Below are 14,734 nucleotides of genomic sequence, written 5' to 3'. Positions count from 1 at the left end.
GGAGGTATGGGGGATTGAATCTGGGACCTCATACAAGAGAAGCAGGCACTTAAACAGTTAATCTACATTTGCTCTGCCAACTGATTTTTCCTCTCCTCCTCCCCTGCCCTGCTGTTTTTACTGTCTGTGTCCATTCAGTGTGTGATCTTCTGTATCTATTTCTCTTTTTGCCTTCTCTTCTCCTCTTTCTCTTCTAGGATTCACAGGGATTCAATCCTGGTGACCTCTGATGTGGAGAGAGCTTTCCTGCCAATTGTGCCACCTCAGTTCCTGGTCTCTGCTGTACTTCACCTAGACTCTCCCCTTTGTCTCTCTTTTGTTGCATCATCATCTTGCTGCATGACTCACTTGTGTGAGCACTGGCTCACTGTGTGGTACTTGGCTTGCTGTATGGGCACATGCCTCACCATGTAGGCACTGGCTCACCATGTGGGCACTGGCTTGACATGTGGGCAATTATGCAGGCACTCAGCTCACCACATGGGCACTCATCTTGCTAGCTGGGCACCCACACAGGCACTTGGCTCAATGCATGAGCACTTGGTTCACCACATAGGTACTTCACTCATGGCGTGGGTACTCAGCTCACCATGCAGGCACTGGCTCATTGTGCAAGCATGGTTTCTCTTCTTTTTCACCAGGAGGCTCCAGGGATAGAAACTAGGTTCTTCCTTATGGTAGGTGGAAGCCCATTCACTTGAGCTACATCTGCTTCCCCCAAATACAATTTAGAATTAAGGAAAAGGAGAAAAGGAGGAGTGGGTATAATTCAGTGTTCAAGTGCCTACTTCCTGTGTATGAGGTCTTGGGTTCAATTACCAATTCTTCCCAAAATTAAAAAAATAAGAAATAGAAAAGAGCTTGAACAATGAAATTATAGAATATAAGATTGTGCACAAATCAAATCTGCCATCCTTGTCTTTACTTTGGAGAGAGAGAGCTCTCTTTCTGCCACTCACACTGTAGAATGTGCAGGTACTAAGAACCTTTCATCTGGCTATGAGTTTAAATGTACAATCATTCAAGCAAAAAAATTCTGCCCCAGTTCAAGCGTTACACTACAGAAGTTTTAAAATTGAGTACACACAGAATATCTGAAAATGGTATCATAAGTACATTTTTTATTATAATTTTTGAAAAAGAAGAGAGCCAAGATGGCAATTTTAGCATGATGAAAAATTGGCAGGTGTATGAATTGTTAGATATGATATAAGTTGTTACATTCTTCTGTTATGGACTAAATGTCCATGAACCAGGCCTAAGACATTACTCATCTCCAGGTTTTCTGACAGGCTTCTTAATATCAGAGCACCTTAGAGCTCAGTAGTTAGTCCTTTCCCCTCTATTGATGCATCTCTCTCATTTGCCCCATTATGTGCAAGGCTGTCTGTAGCTGATTACATCCTAGTTTACACCTTCACCCATCCCACCTCCTTCGTGTTTCAGATTCATATATTTTATTATCTGCATAGCACTCTTTGTCTCAGCTTCACCCTCTGTAAAATATAAATTATAATAATGTATTCCTCACATGGTTGTCATACACAGAAAATACCTAAGAAAGGAGAAACACTTAGAAGATAGACTGGCACCAGAATGTGAATGTACGCAATGACTGTTAATTCCCTAGTGTTATTGCTTGACATCCCCACATAGCGAAGAGCAATACAATGTTATCATACAGCAATTCTTGGTTCCAATCCCCATGTCACTCTTATCAATGAATCTTTCAAGACTTCACAATGGATATAGTTTGGCAGGTTGCTACCTAATAAATTGTTCTAATGTTCATGTGGGTGACCATTGAGCCAGATCTCAGCCAATTTATTTAGCAAAGAATTATTATCATTCATGCTGCTCATGCTAATACACTCAACCAAGAATATCTGATAAGCATACCCACTGGATATATTCTATCCAGTGTATAATGCAATTTCCTTCATTGTATAGCCCACCAGTATCCTGCTCTTTCCTTTCCAGTGACCTCAGCTTTAACCTATTTGCTGTGAAAAGGTCTATTTGAAGGTAATATAATTTTTTGTATTTTATATTTATATTTATGTTAAGTTTTCACAATATTTTCTGTGGTCTTTAATATTTCCTGTGGAGACAGTTCCATCATCTATGAATAATGACCGCTAAGTATTTGATTTCTTTTGTCTTATTGTGCACATGAAAAGACTCTTAAATTCTTTAACCATTAGGTAAATCCAAATCAAAACCAGAATTAAATACTCTTTCATGTCCAATAGAATGGCTACTGTCTTAGTTTCCTAGTTGCTGAACAAAGGCCACAGAATAGGTTGGCATAACAAAAGGAATTTATTGGCCCTCAATTTCAGTGACTAGAGGCTTGCTTCCTGCCAGAATTAGTATCAGTTTGCTCGACATCAATCTTAATCTTGTAGTTCCTTGCTTTTTATGTCACATGACAATACACAGGTCTTTTTCCCATTCCCTTCTCTTCCAGATCTGGTTAATCCCTGTGGTCTCTCTCTTCAACTGACTTTTACTCTCCTTATGAAGGGCTCCAGTAATCTGGATTAAAATCCATCTGATTCATTTCGACCACAACATAACTGAAGTAACTGCATTAAAATGTCCTATTTATAATGGGCCACACCCATAGGGATGGTTTAAGAAACACAAATCATTAGTGTTTCTATACACTAGTAATGGGCACTCTGAGGTGGAAGTTAGGGGAAAAATTCCATTTACAAGAGCAGCTAAAAGGATCAAACATTTTGGAATAAACTTAACTATGGAAGTAAATCTCTTCTATTCAGAAAACTACAGTGCATTGGTAAAAGCAAAAAAAAAAAAAAAAAACAAACGAAAAACCTAAATAAATGGAAGAATGTTCTGTGCTCATGGATTGGAAGACCAAATATCATTAAGATGGCAATTCAACCCAAATTGATACACAGATTCAATGTAATCCCAATAAAAATTCCATGAGCATTTTTTTAAAGAAATGGAAGACACAATTAGCAAAATTATTTGGAAGGATAAGTGACCTTGAATACCAGAAACACCTCAAAAAGGAAGAGAGAAAATGGAGGACTCTCCCTTCTGGACTTTAAATCTTATTACATAGGTTCAGTGGTAAATAATACCACTACAACTACTGCAGTCTTATTGGTAAGTTATTTGCATGTCAGAAGATGGGAAATAAATCCAACAAGGGATGCTGGGAGAAGATGGTGGCTGCGTGAGCTTGCCTGGTAGTGTCTCTGCAGGGGGCGGCTGGGCAGCGTTGAAGGCTCTTTGGGACCGCGCTGTTTCGGGGATTTTTGCTGGTTGGAAGGTGTCTGGACGTCAATTCGGTGGGAAGGTAACAGAGAGGATACGTCTATAATATATAAACGGAGGTCCCAGCTGGGCGCGGGAAGTTCCCTCCTTGGGTGGGCGGAGACGCGGTAGCGGGCACTCCGGCAGCTCCGGAGCCGCGGCGGCCAGGGTTTTTGTTTTGTTTTTTGTTTTTTTTTCCTTATTCTAGAGGCTTTGTGGTGCTGAGAAATTCGCGGATACTGGGCTGGCTGGTGAGGGATTGTTGGGACAAGACTCCTTTGCAGATTGATTTGCGGAGACAGACGGTGTTTCCCTGTGAAGCGGGGACGTTTTTGGTCTCCGGACCGGGGGGGAGTAGCGCTTCCGCCTGGAGCCCCATCCCCACAGGTCCGGCTGCCGATCTGCAACGGAATTGGATTTTGGACAATAAGGGGACACAATTGGGAGACTGTTGTAGGGTGCAGTGAGGGAGGAAGACACGCCTAGAAGCTGATTGGGGAATATTTTGCGAAGTTTGGGATTTCGGATCTTAGAGTCTGTTTTCGGCGTTTCCAGCTGAAGCCCACCCCACCCGGTGGGGCTTGGGATCTGGGTCATTGAACTGGCCGTGGTGTAGAGGCGCCCTCAAGTGGCCGTTGCGTGGGAGCACAGGGAGGGAGCTGTCCAAAGGCTGATACCCTGAGGAGTTAGGTGAATTTCAGAGATCAGACATTCAATATAGAATTCGCCAATCTATCTTCCCCCACGGGGCTGGCACCCAGCTACGGGGATCCTTGAGGGCTGTGTTGCACTGCGGGGCTCCTAAGCTTTCTGTGGACCAGATTTGAGGTTGCCAGGTCTGGGTCCCCTGGACTCTGGCGGTCCACACCCCAGACTCACACCTCTTGAGTCTTCAGTGTCTCAGACTTTCCACCCCCGAATCCATCACGCCCTGGGGTCTACCTGGGGTCCTTGAATGCTCTGGACCTTAACGTTTGTGTTTTATCTTTATTGGTTCATATTGTTTTGTTTTTATCTTCACTTTATCTTATTTTTTACTCTTTTTGACGCCCTGATTGCTAATATTGCATTATCCCCTAGTCTTTTCTCCTAGCGTGCCCCCCAAAGTCCCTTTTTTTTTTTTATACAGTTATTTAGGGGTTTTTTTGCTTGTTGTTTTAGATAGTGTTGTAATTGTGACACTTGTATACCTGTATCTCTCTTCCCCCTATCTGTTCCCCACCGTGTACCTATCCTCTTTTTCTTTCTTCCTTTCTTCTTGTCTTTCTTTTTTTCTTTATTATAATTAGTGTTTTTTTTTCGGTTTTCTCTTTCCCTCTTGTCCCTCATTTTCCACTTATTTTATTTTAATTCAAGTACACAATAGGTGCTACAGGGAACACCTCATATTTGCTGGATTTTCCCATCCTCCACTGCCTCATTTCTGTGTGAACTGATTTAGCCTACCTGCACTATCCTCTTGCCCCTACATCTTGATATCCGCCACCATCTACTGGCTCTCCCATATTCCACCTCCCACCGCCCTTTCTTCGATCCACGAAGGGTCTAAGTCTTAATTTCTAATACCTATGTTTTGTTTTCTGTCTGTTATCCACGCTTGAAACTATTACCACTTTTTTTTCTCTTTCCCTCTCTCACGAAATCAATAGCTTTTTAGCTCATACCATAAGCCTCCTATATTCAATCACCTACCTCATAATAGGTACTCTACCTACTGCTATAACTCTACACAATTTACATAAATCTAACCTCCATCCTCCCAGATCTCATATTCTTGCTTTGTTAACATATATCACCAATATTACTTTACACTTTTCCCTTGCTTACACAATTGGCTTTCCCCAACACTAATACTTTCCTTTAAAGTGAACTTAACCAACAACAAGAAACTAGAATAAGAAGAAAAAAGTGACAAAGAGAAGATATAACACCGATGCAAAAATAACAGCTAATTAACCTCCAAGAGCAGACAAAGAAGCTAAGGAACTGATTAAATCCGTCAAGATAAAGAGATGACCAGAAAGCAACAAAAATCTACAAACCAAACCAGTAATCAGGAAAACATGGCTGAATCCAATCAACAAACCAATAATCACGAAGGGGAGCAAAACTTGGCACAAGCAATGAAAGATCTCAGAACATTTATCACCGACAAATTTGACGAAGTAATGAAAGAGGTTAACAACATGAAGACATCACTTGGAGGGGAAATTGCAGACATACGAAAAAACATAATAGATATGATGGGAATGAACACCACAGTTCAAGAAATCAAAAATACACTAGCAGCAAATATCAGCAGACTAGAAGAGACAGAGCAGAGAATTAGTGATGTGGAAGACAGTACTTCAGAAATCAAACAGATAGTAGAAGGGGTCAATAAGAAGATAGAAAAAATCCAATTAGGATTTAGGGACCTGAATGACAATGCAAAACGCTCAAACATACGTATTATAGGCATTCCAGAAGGTGAAGAGAAGGGAAAGGGGTCAGAAGGAGTGCTGCAGGAAATAATGGCTGAAAACTTCCCAAATCTACTGAAAGAGACAGATGTACATATCCAAGAAGCACAGCGCACTCCACAAGTCATAAACCCCAACAGGCCCACCCCAAGACATATACTTGTCAAAATATCCAAGGCTCAAGACAAAGAGAAAATCCTAAAAGCAGCAAGAGAAAAGAAAACCATCACATACAAGGGAAGCTCAATTAGATTAAGTGCTGATTTCTCTTCTGAAACCATGGAGGCAAGAAGGCAGTGGTATGATATAGTCAAGGTACTAAAGGAAAGAAATTTCCAACCAAGAATACTCTATCCAGCTAAATTAGCATTCAAACATGATGGAGAGTTCAAAATATTCGCAGACAAACAGAAACTGAAAGAGTATACCAACAAGAAACCTCCCCTTCAAGAAATTCTAAAGGGAGTTCTACAGGAAGAAAGAAGAAAACAGGAAAGGCAGAGTTGGAGGAGAGTATAAGACCAACAACAATAACAAAAAAGACAAAAAAAAATATACAAACAAAATATGACAAACACAAATCCAATCAAAATATGGCTAACACAAATAATTCCTTGATAGTAATAACACTGAATGTCAACGGATTAAACTCACCTATCAAAAGATTCAGACTGGGACATTGGATAAGGAAATATGACCCATCCATATGCTGTCTACAAGAGACACATCTTAGACCCAGAGACGCATGGAGATTGAAAGTGAATGGCTGGAAAACAATCATACAAGCTAACAATAACCAAAAAAAGGCAGGAGTAGCTATATTAATATCAGACAAAATAGACTTTAAATGTGAAACAATTGTGAGAGACAAAGAAGGATACTACATTTTAGTGAAAGGGAAAATCTGGCAAGAAGATCGAACAATCATAAATATCTATGCCCCTAACAAGGGTGCCTCTAAATACGTCAGGCAAACGCTGGAAAAACTAAGTGAAAGAATAGATACATCTACAATTATAGTGGGGGATTTTAATACACCACTATCAACTCTGGACAGAACATCTCAAAAGAGAATCACTAAAGAAACAAAACATCTGAATAGTATATTAGAGGAGCTGGATCTAATAGATATATATAGATCGCTACACCCAAACACAGCAGGATATACATTTTTCTCAAGCGCACATGGATAGATCTCCAAGATAGATCATATGCTAGGCCACAAAGAAAGGCTGAACGAATTCAGAAAGATTGAAATCATACAAAACATTATCTCTGACCACAGTGGAGTCAAGCTGGAGATTTGCAAGGGACAGAAGCCCAGATTTCACCCCACAATTTGGAAATTAAACAGCACACTCTTAGAAAAACAGTGGGTCAAAGAGGAAATCTCAAAAGAAATCAATGACTACCTTGAAACAAATGATAATGATAACACAACATACCAAAATTTATGGGATACAGCAAAAGCAGTACTGAGAGGGAAGTTTATAGCCATAAATTCATATATCAAAAAAGAAGAAAGAGCAAAAATTGAAGAACTAACTGCACATTTGAAGGAATTAGAAAACAACAACAAAGTGACCCAACAGGAAGAAGAAGGAAGGAAATAACAAAGATAAGAGCAGAACTAAATGAAATAGAAAATAAGAAAGCACTTGAACAGATAAACAAGACCAAGAGCTGGTTTTTTGAGAAGATTAACAAAATTGACAAACCTTTAGCAACACTAACAAAGAAAAAAAGAGAGAAGATGCAAATACACAAAATAAGAAATGAGAAAGGCGATATCACCACTGACCCCACAGAAATAAAGACTATCATAAGAGGATATTTTGAAAAACTATATTCCAACAAAAATGACAATCTAGAGGAAATGGACAAATTCCTAGAAACACATAAGCAGCCCATATTGACGAAAGAAGAAATTGATGATCTTAACAAACCAATCACAAGCAGAGAGATAGAATCAGTTATTAAAAATCTCCCAACTAAGAAGAGCCCAGGGCCAGATGGCTTCACAAGTGAATTCTACAAAACATTCCGGAAAGAACTGACACCAATCCTGCTGAAACTATTCCAAAAAATCGAAACAGAAAGAACATTACCCAACTCCTTCTATGATGCCAACATTACCCTAGTACCAAAGCCAAACAAAGACATCACAAGAAAGGAAAATTACAGACCAATTTCTCTAATGAATCTAGACGCAAAAATACTTAACAAAATACTTGCTAATCGTATTCAACAACACATTAAACGTATTATACACCACGACCAAGTGGGATTCATCCCAGGTATGCAAGGATGGTTTAACATAAGAAAATCAATCAACGTAATACACCATATAAACAGATTGAAGGAAAAAAATCACATGATTATATCTATTGATGCAGAAAAAGCATTTGACAAAATACAGCACCCTTTCTTGATAAAAACACTCCAAAAGATTGGAATACAAGGGAATTTTTTGAACATGATAAAGACTATATATGAAAAACCTAAAGCCAATATTGTTTACAATGGAGAAATCCTAGACTCCTTCCCTCTAAACTCAGGAACAAGACAAGGATGCCCACTGTCTCCACTCCTATTTAACATTGTCTTAGAAGTACTTGCTCGAGCACTGAGGCAAGAACCAGAAATAAAAGGCATTCAAATTGGAAAGGAAGAAGTCAAAATTTCATTATTTGCAGATGACATGATCCTATACATAGAAAACCCTGAGAGATCTACAACGAAGATTCTAGAACTCATAAATGAGTTTAGTAAAGTCGCAGGTTATAAGATCAATGCGCAAAAATCAGTAGCATTTCTGTACACTAATAATGAGCCAGATCAGGAGGAAATCAAGAAACAAATACCATTCACAATAGTAAATAAAAAAATCAAATACTTAGGAATAAATCTAACTAAAGAGGTAAAGAACTTATACACCGAGACTATACAAGATTGTTCAAGGAAATCAAAGAAGACCTAAATAAATGGAAGACTATTCCTTGTTCATGGATAGGAAGACTGAATATTATTAAGATGTCTATCCTACCAAAACTGATCTACACATACAATGCAATCCCAATAAAAATCAATGCAGCCTTCTTTAAGGAACTAGAAAAACTAACTATGAAATTTATTTGGAAAGGAAAGAGACCCCGAATAGCCAAAGACATACTTAAAAAGAAAAACGAAATTGGAGGAATCACACTACCTGACTTCAAAACATACTACAAAGCTACGGTGGTGAAAACAGCATGGTATTGGCATAAGGAGAGACACATAGACCAATGGAATCGAATTGAAAGCTCTGAAATAGAACCTCACATATACAGCCACATAATATTCGATAAAGCCACCAAACCCTCTCAACTGGGAGAGAGTGGCCTATTCAACAAATGGTGTCTGGAGAACTGGATAGCCATATGTAGAAGAATGAAAGAGGATTACCATCTTACACCTTATACAAAGATCAACTCAAGATGGATCAAAGACCTAAATATAAGAGCCAAGACCATAAAAACCTTAGAAAGCAGTGTAGGGAAACATCTACAGGACCTTGTAATAGGAAATGGATTTATGAATATCTCACCAAAAGCACGAGCAGCAAAAGAACTAATAGATAAATGGGACTACCTCAAAATAAAAGCCTTCTGCACCTCAAAGGAGTTTGTCAAGAAAGTAAAAAGGGAGCCCACACAGTGGGAGAAAATATTTGGCAATCATATATCTGATAAGAAACTTATAACGTGCATATATAAAGAACTTCTATATCTTGAAAATAAAAAGATAAACAACCCATTCAAAAAATGGGAAAAAGACTTAAACAGACACTTCTCCGAAGAAGAAATACAAATGGCAAAAAAGCACATGAAAAAATGTTCCAAATCTCTAGCTATCAGGGAAATGCAAATCAAAACTACAATGAGATACCATCTTACACCCATAAGATTGGCAGCTATGAAAAAAACAGAAGAATACAAGTGCTGGAGAGGATGTGAAGGAAGGGGAACACTCATCCACTGCTGGTGGGAATGCAGAAGGATCCAACCGTTCTGGAGGACAGTATGGCGTTTTCTCAAAAAACTAGCCATAGATTTGCCATATGACCCAGCAATACCACTGCTGGGTATATACCCAGCAGAACTGAAAACAAGGACACAAACAGATATATGTACACCAATGTTCATAGCAGCATTGTTCACTATTGCCAAAAGTTGGAATCAACCCAAATGCCCATCAACAGATGAGTGGATCAATAAAATGTGGTATATACACACAATGGAATACTACTCGGCTGTAAGAACAAACACACTACAAACACATGTGATAACATGGATGAATCTTGAGAATCTTATGTTGAGTGAAGCAACCCAGACATTGAAGGACAAATACTACATGACCTCAATGATATGAAATAAACAAGCTGCCTTAGATAGCAAGAGACTGAACGATAGGCTTACAGGAAATCGGAGGGTGGAGGAAGGATATGAGCCGATGTCTGCAGGGGTGGAATTTAAGACGAGATGGTGGTAAGTATGAACACAAAGAAGAGATAAAAGGGGGGCAAGGGGTTGCCTTTGGTTGGGGCTTTGCGGGTTTGAGGGTGGCTGGGGAGGGACGGATGGGTGACATTGCCCAAAAGTGGGGGGAGGGAGGGGTAGCATACGAACACAGGAGAGGGTTAGGTGTTGGTGGAGAGTAAAATGCCGAGAAAATCATATCAAAATATAATAAAGAGGGTTACCTGTTTAGAATGCTCGGAGGGGAGGGTCTGATGCAGGACGGGCTCCTGGGGAATGTCTAAATGCTCATTCTGCCAGAGTGGGTGTCACTATGGGGTAGAAACCCAAGTAGTGAGAGTGGGGGTGGACCCACATCCTGGGGAGGACTGATGCCACCAAATAGAGGGAACTGTATCCCTCGAGAGAAAGGGTGGCTCCCAGGGCATTGGGGCAGTTGAGCAAGTTAGGCCCTGAACACTATTCCATCTATCTCTGGAAGTGGCTCCTCAGGAAACGGAGGTTGGCTGTCACTGTGGGCACCAAGGTGGAAGGGAAAATGGACGTTAAATGTGTGGAACCAAGGTAAATGGGGGGGTAAGAGAGGAGTTTCTTGAGAGTACACAAGGATGGATATAAAACATGTAATATTACACCATAACATATAGGAGATGACAGACTGATAATGTAAACCATAATGTAAAACATAGGATAACTAAGAATGTAAAGAACTGTGTATCCTAAAGTATGCACCATAATGTAAGCACAGATGTCACCTTGTTAGAAACCTAATGTCTCAGACTCTGTACATCACGTTAAGTAAATATGATGTGAATAGGGTGTAAGTGTATTGCTCTGGAAGGAAAAAGAAAGGTTTTTGTGGGGGATGTATGGGAGTGCTGTATATTATATATATGCATTGCTGTGGTCTAGGACTCCTGTGAAGAGAAGCTGAATAATTAGGGGGGAAAAAAAAAAAAAAGATAGGATGTAGAATTTTTTCAAGTCAACATTCTTTATCTAAGTTCTTTATCTAACTTTATCCAAGTTCTTTATCTAACCTTTAAATCCCTCGCTATATGCCATTCCCTAGTAAGGGACCATGACATTATATTGGGCTTCAAATTTCGGGGAGTTCTGGATCACAGAGTGTTTCAACAATGGCAATGGAGGGATACTGGTATGGGATACCAATGACAGGTGATATATGGCTGACAGGGAGCTGTACAGAACATATGTCCAGGGTGCATGGTAATGTTTGGATATACTCATAGTGGCAACAATTAAAAACCACAGTAGGGGGGGTACTGGGTTCCTGGCCAGTGGTGCTCTGTCGTGGTCCCTAGGGGAGCAGCGACAGTCTCCCAGGTACAGTGGTGGGGACCGGGAGGGAGTGAGGGTTCAACAGTGAGCCCCTGATACTAATGACTATGCTTGTGAGCTGATAAACCCAAAATAATAACAAGGCCTAGAGCAACTTTGTGCCTGGGAATTTCCTTCTGTCAGCCTTCATGTTACTCAAATGTGGCCAGTCTCGAAGCCAAACTCAGCATGTAAATGCAATGCCTTCCCCCCAGCGTGGGACATGACACCCGGGGATGAGCCTCCCTGGCAACGAGGGACCACTATCAACTACCAACTGATGATGCAACTGGAAAATGACCTTATACGGAAGGTTCAATGCGGATCAGCAGAATATCCATGTCTACATAAAATACCATGACTTTAAAATGCTGTTTGACCTAAAGTAAGGGGGAAATGGAAAGGAGAAATGAGTTTATATGGCTACGAATTTCTAAAAAAGAGTCTGGAGGCTGGCAGAAGGTTTGCCCTCATGCACAACTGAGCAGAGTCAGAGAGACAGATAAAGCAGATACAACCCCCAGATATTGGTTCCTTTGAGGGCTAAAGAGACCCATGGGAGTTATGGTCATGGCCGATGGGGTTAACTACCAGGGCAGATGGCCCCTCTTTGGAAATGGTGTTTATGTGTGATGAATCTGGACTCAGATGGGATCTCCCTTCATAAGACTTTCATGCTAATGTGCTGGAGGTGCAGTTAATGTTGGGGTTTAAGATATATTTAGGGGATTTGAATCTCTGGACTGACAATGTGATAGCCAGATCCTGAGCCTCAACAGACTCCAGCACCTACAATCTGATTTATTGGACTTACCACACTCAGCTAAGATGGAGGTGAAGAAGGACAACCACCACACCATGGAGCCTAGAGTGATTACAACTGAAAATGGGAGGATTGCATCCAGCATCCAGGTGGAATCTGAGCCTCCTCTTGACATAAAGGTGCAATGGACACAACCAATCCAGTGTCCACATAGAAGAGGTGGCATTGGATTGGGAAAAGTGGACATAATGGACAAAGGCTATGGGGAAAGGCAGGAAGAGATGAGAGGTGGAGGCGTCTTCGGGACATGGAGCTGCCCTGGATGGTGCTTCAGAGGTAATCACCGGACATTGTAAATCCTCACAGGGCCTACATGATGGAATAGAGGAGAGTATGGGCCATGATGTGAACCAATGTATATGAGGTGCAGAGGTGCCCAAAGATGTACTTACCAAATCCAATGGATGTGTCATGATGATGGGAACGAGTGTTGTTGGGGGGGGGGAGAGGGGAGGTGGGGGGGTGGGGTTGAATGGGACCTCACATATATATTTTTAATGTAATATTATTACAAAGTCAATAAAAAATAAAAAAATTAAAAAAAAAAAAAGAGCCAAATGAAACTACAAAGAGGATTCTAAGGTTGTATGTATGACATATACTTGAAATAAAATCTACGAATATTGCTCAAAAAAAAAAAAAAATAAAAACCACAGCAGGGGGGGGTACTGGGTTCCTGGCCAGTGGTGCTCTGTCGTGGTCCCTAGGGGAGCAGCGACGGTCTCCCGGGTGCAGTGGCGGGGACCGGGAGGGAGTGAGGGTTCAACGGTGAGCCCCTGATGCTAGTGACTGTGCTTGTGAGCTGATAAGCCTAGAATAAGAACAAGGCCTAGAGCAACATTGTGCCTGGGAATTTCCTCCTGTCAGCCTTCAGGTTACTCAAATGTGGCCAGTCTCGAAGCCAAACTCAGCATGTAGATGCAGTGCCTTCCCCCCAGCGTGGGACATGACACCCGGGGATGAGCCTCCCGGGCACCGAGGGACCACTATCAACTACCAACTGATGATGCAACTGGAAAATGACCTTATACGGAAGGTTCAATGTGGATCAGCAGAATATCCCTGTCTACATAAAATAACATGACTTTAAAATGCTGTTTGAACTAAAGTAAGGGGGAAATGGAAAAGAGAAATGAGTTTATATGGCTACGAGTTTCTAAAAAAGAGTCTGGAGGCTGGCAGAAGGATTGCCCTCATGCACAACTGAGCAGAGTCAGAGAGACAGATAAAGCAGATACAACCCCCAGATATCGGTTCCTTCGAGGGCTAAAGAGACCCATGGGAGTTATGGCCGATGGGGTTAACTACCAGGTCAGATGGCCCCTTTTTGGAACTGGTGTTTATGTGTGATGAATCTGGACTCAGATGGGATCTTCCTTCATAAGACTTTCATGCTAATGTGCTGGAGGTGCAGTTAACGTTGGCGTTTAAGATATATTTAGGGGATTTGAATCTCTGGACTGACAATGTGATAGCCAGGTCCTGAGCCTCAACAGACTCCAGCACCTACAATATGATTTATTGGACTTACCACACTCAGCTAAGATGGAGTTGAAGAAGGACAACCACCACACCATGGAGCCTAGAGTGATTGCAACTGAGAGTGGGAGGATTGCATCCAGCATCCATGTGGAATCTGAGCCTCCTCTTGACATAGAGGTGCAATGGACACAACCAATCCAATGTCCACATAGAAGAGGTGGCATTGGATTGGGAAAAGTGGACATGGTGGCTGATGGGTGTGGGGAAAGGCAGGAAGAAATGAGAGGTGGAGGCTTTGGGACATGGAGCTGCCCTGGATGGTGCTTCAGAGGCGATCACCGGACATTGTAAATCCTCGCAGGGCCCACTGGATGGAATGGAGGAGAGTGTGGGCCATGATGTGGACCACTGACTATGAGGTGCAGAGGTGCCCAAAGATGTACTTACCAAATCCAATGGATGTGTCATGATGATGGGAACGAGTGTTGCTGGGGGGGGGGGGAGAGGTGGGGTGGGGGGGTGGGGTTGAATGGGACCTCACATGTATATTTTTAATGTAATATTATTACAAAGTCAATAAAATAAATAAATAAATAAAAAATAAATAAAAATAAAAATTTAAAAAAAAAAATTCAGGGGCCTTCACCTCAGTGAAATTTCTAGGCATCCAGTGCTGTGGGACAACAAGATATCCCTTATCATATATTTTGAAGGCACAACATAGTTAAAAGCAAATGCATTTTAATTAATTATGCTGTATTTTATATAAAAGCTCATAAAACTATATTTGAAATATGTCATCAGATTTTTTTTCCGAT

This window comes from Dasypus novemcinctus, chromosome 29 (genome assembly GCF_030445035.2).
Source record: "Dasypus novemcinctus isolate mDasNov1 chromosome 29, mDasNov1.1.hap2, whole genome shotgun sequence".
Lineage (NCBI taxonomy): Eukaryota > Metazoa > Chordata > Mammalia > Cingulata > Dasypodidae > Dasypus > Dasypus novemcinctus.
The sequence above is the reverse complement of the archived record's forward strand: the minus strand, read 5'-3'. Positions refer to the sequence as shown.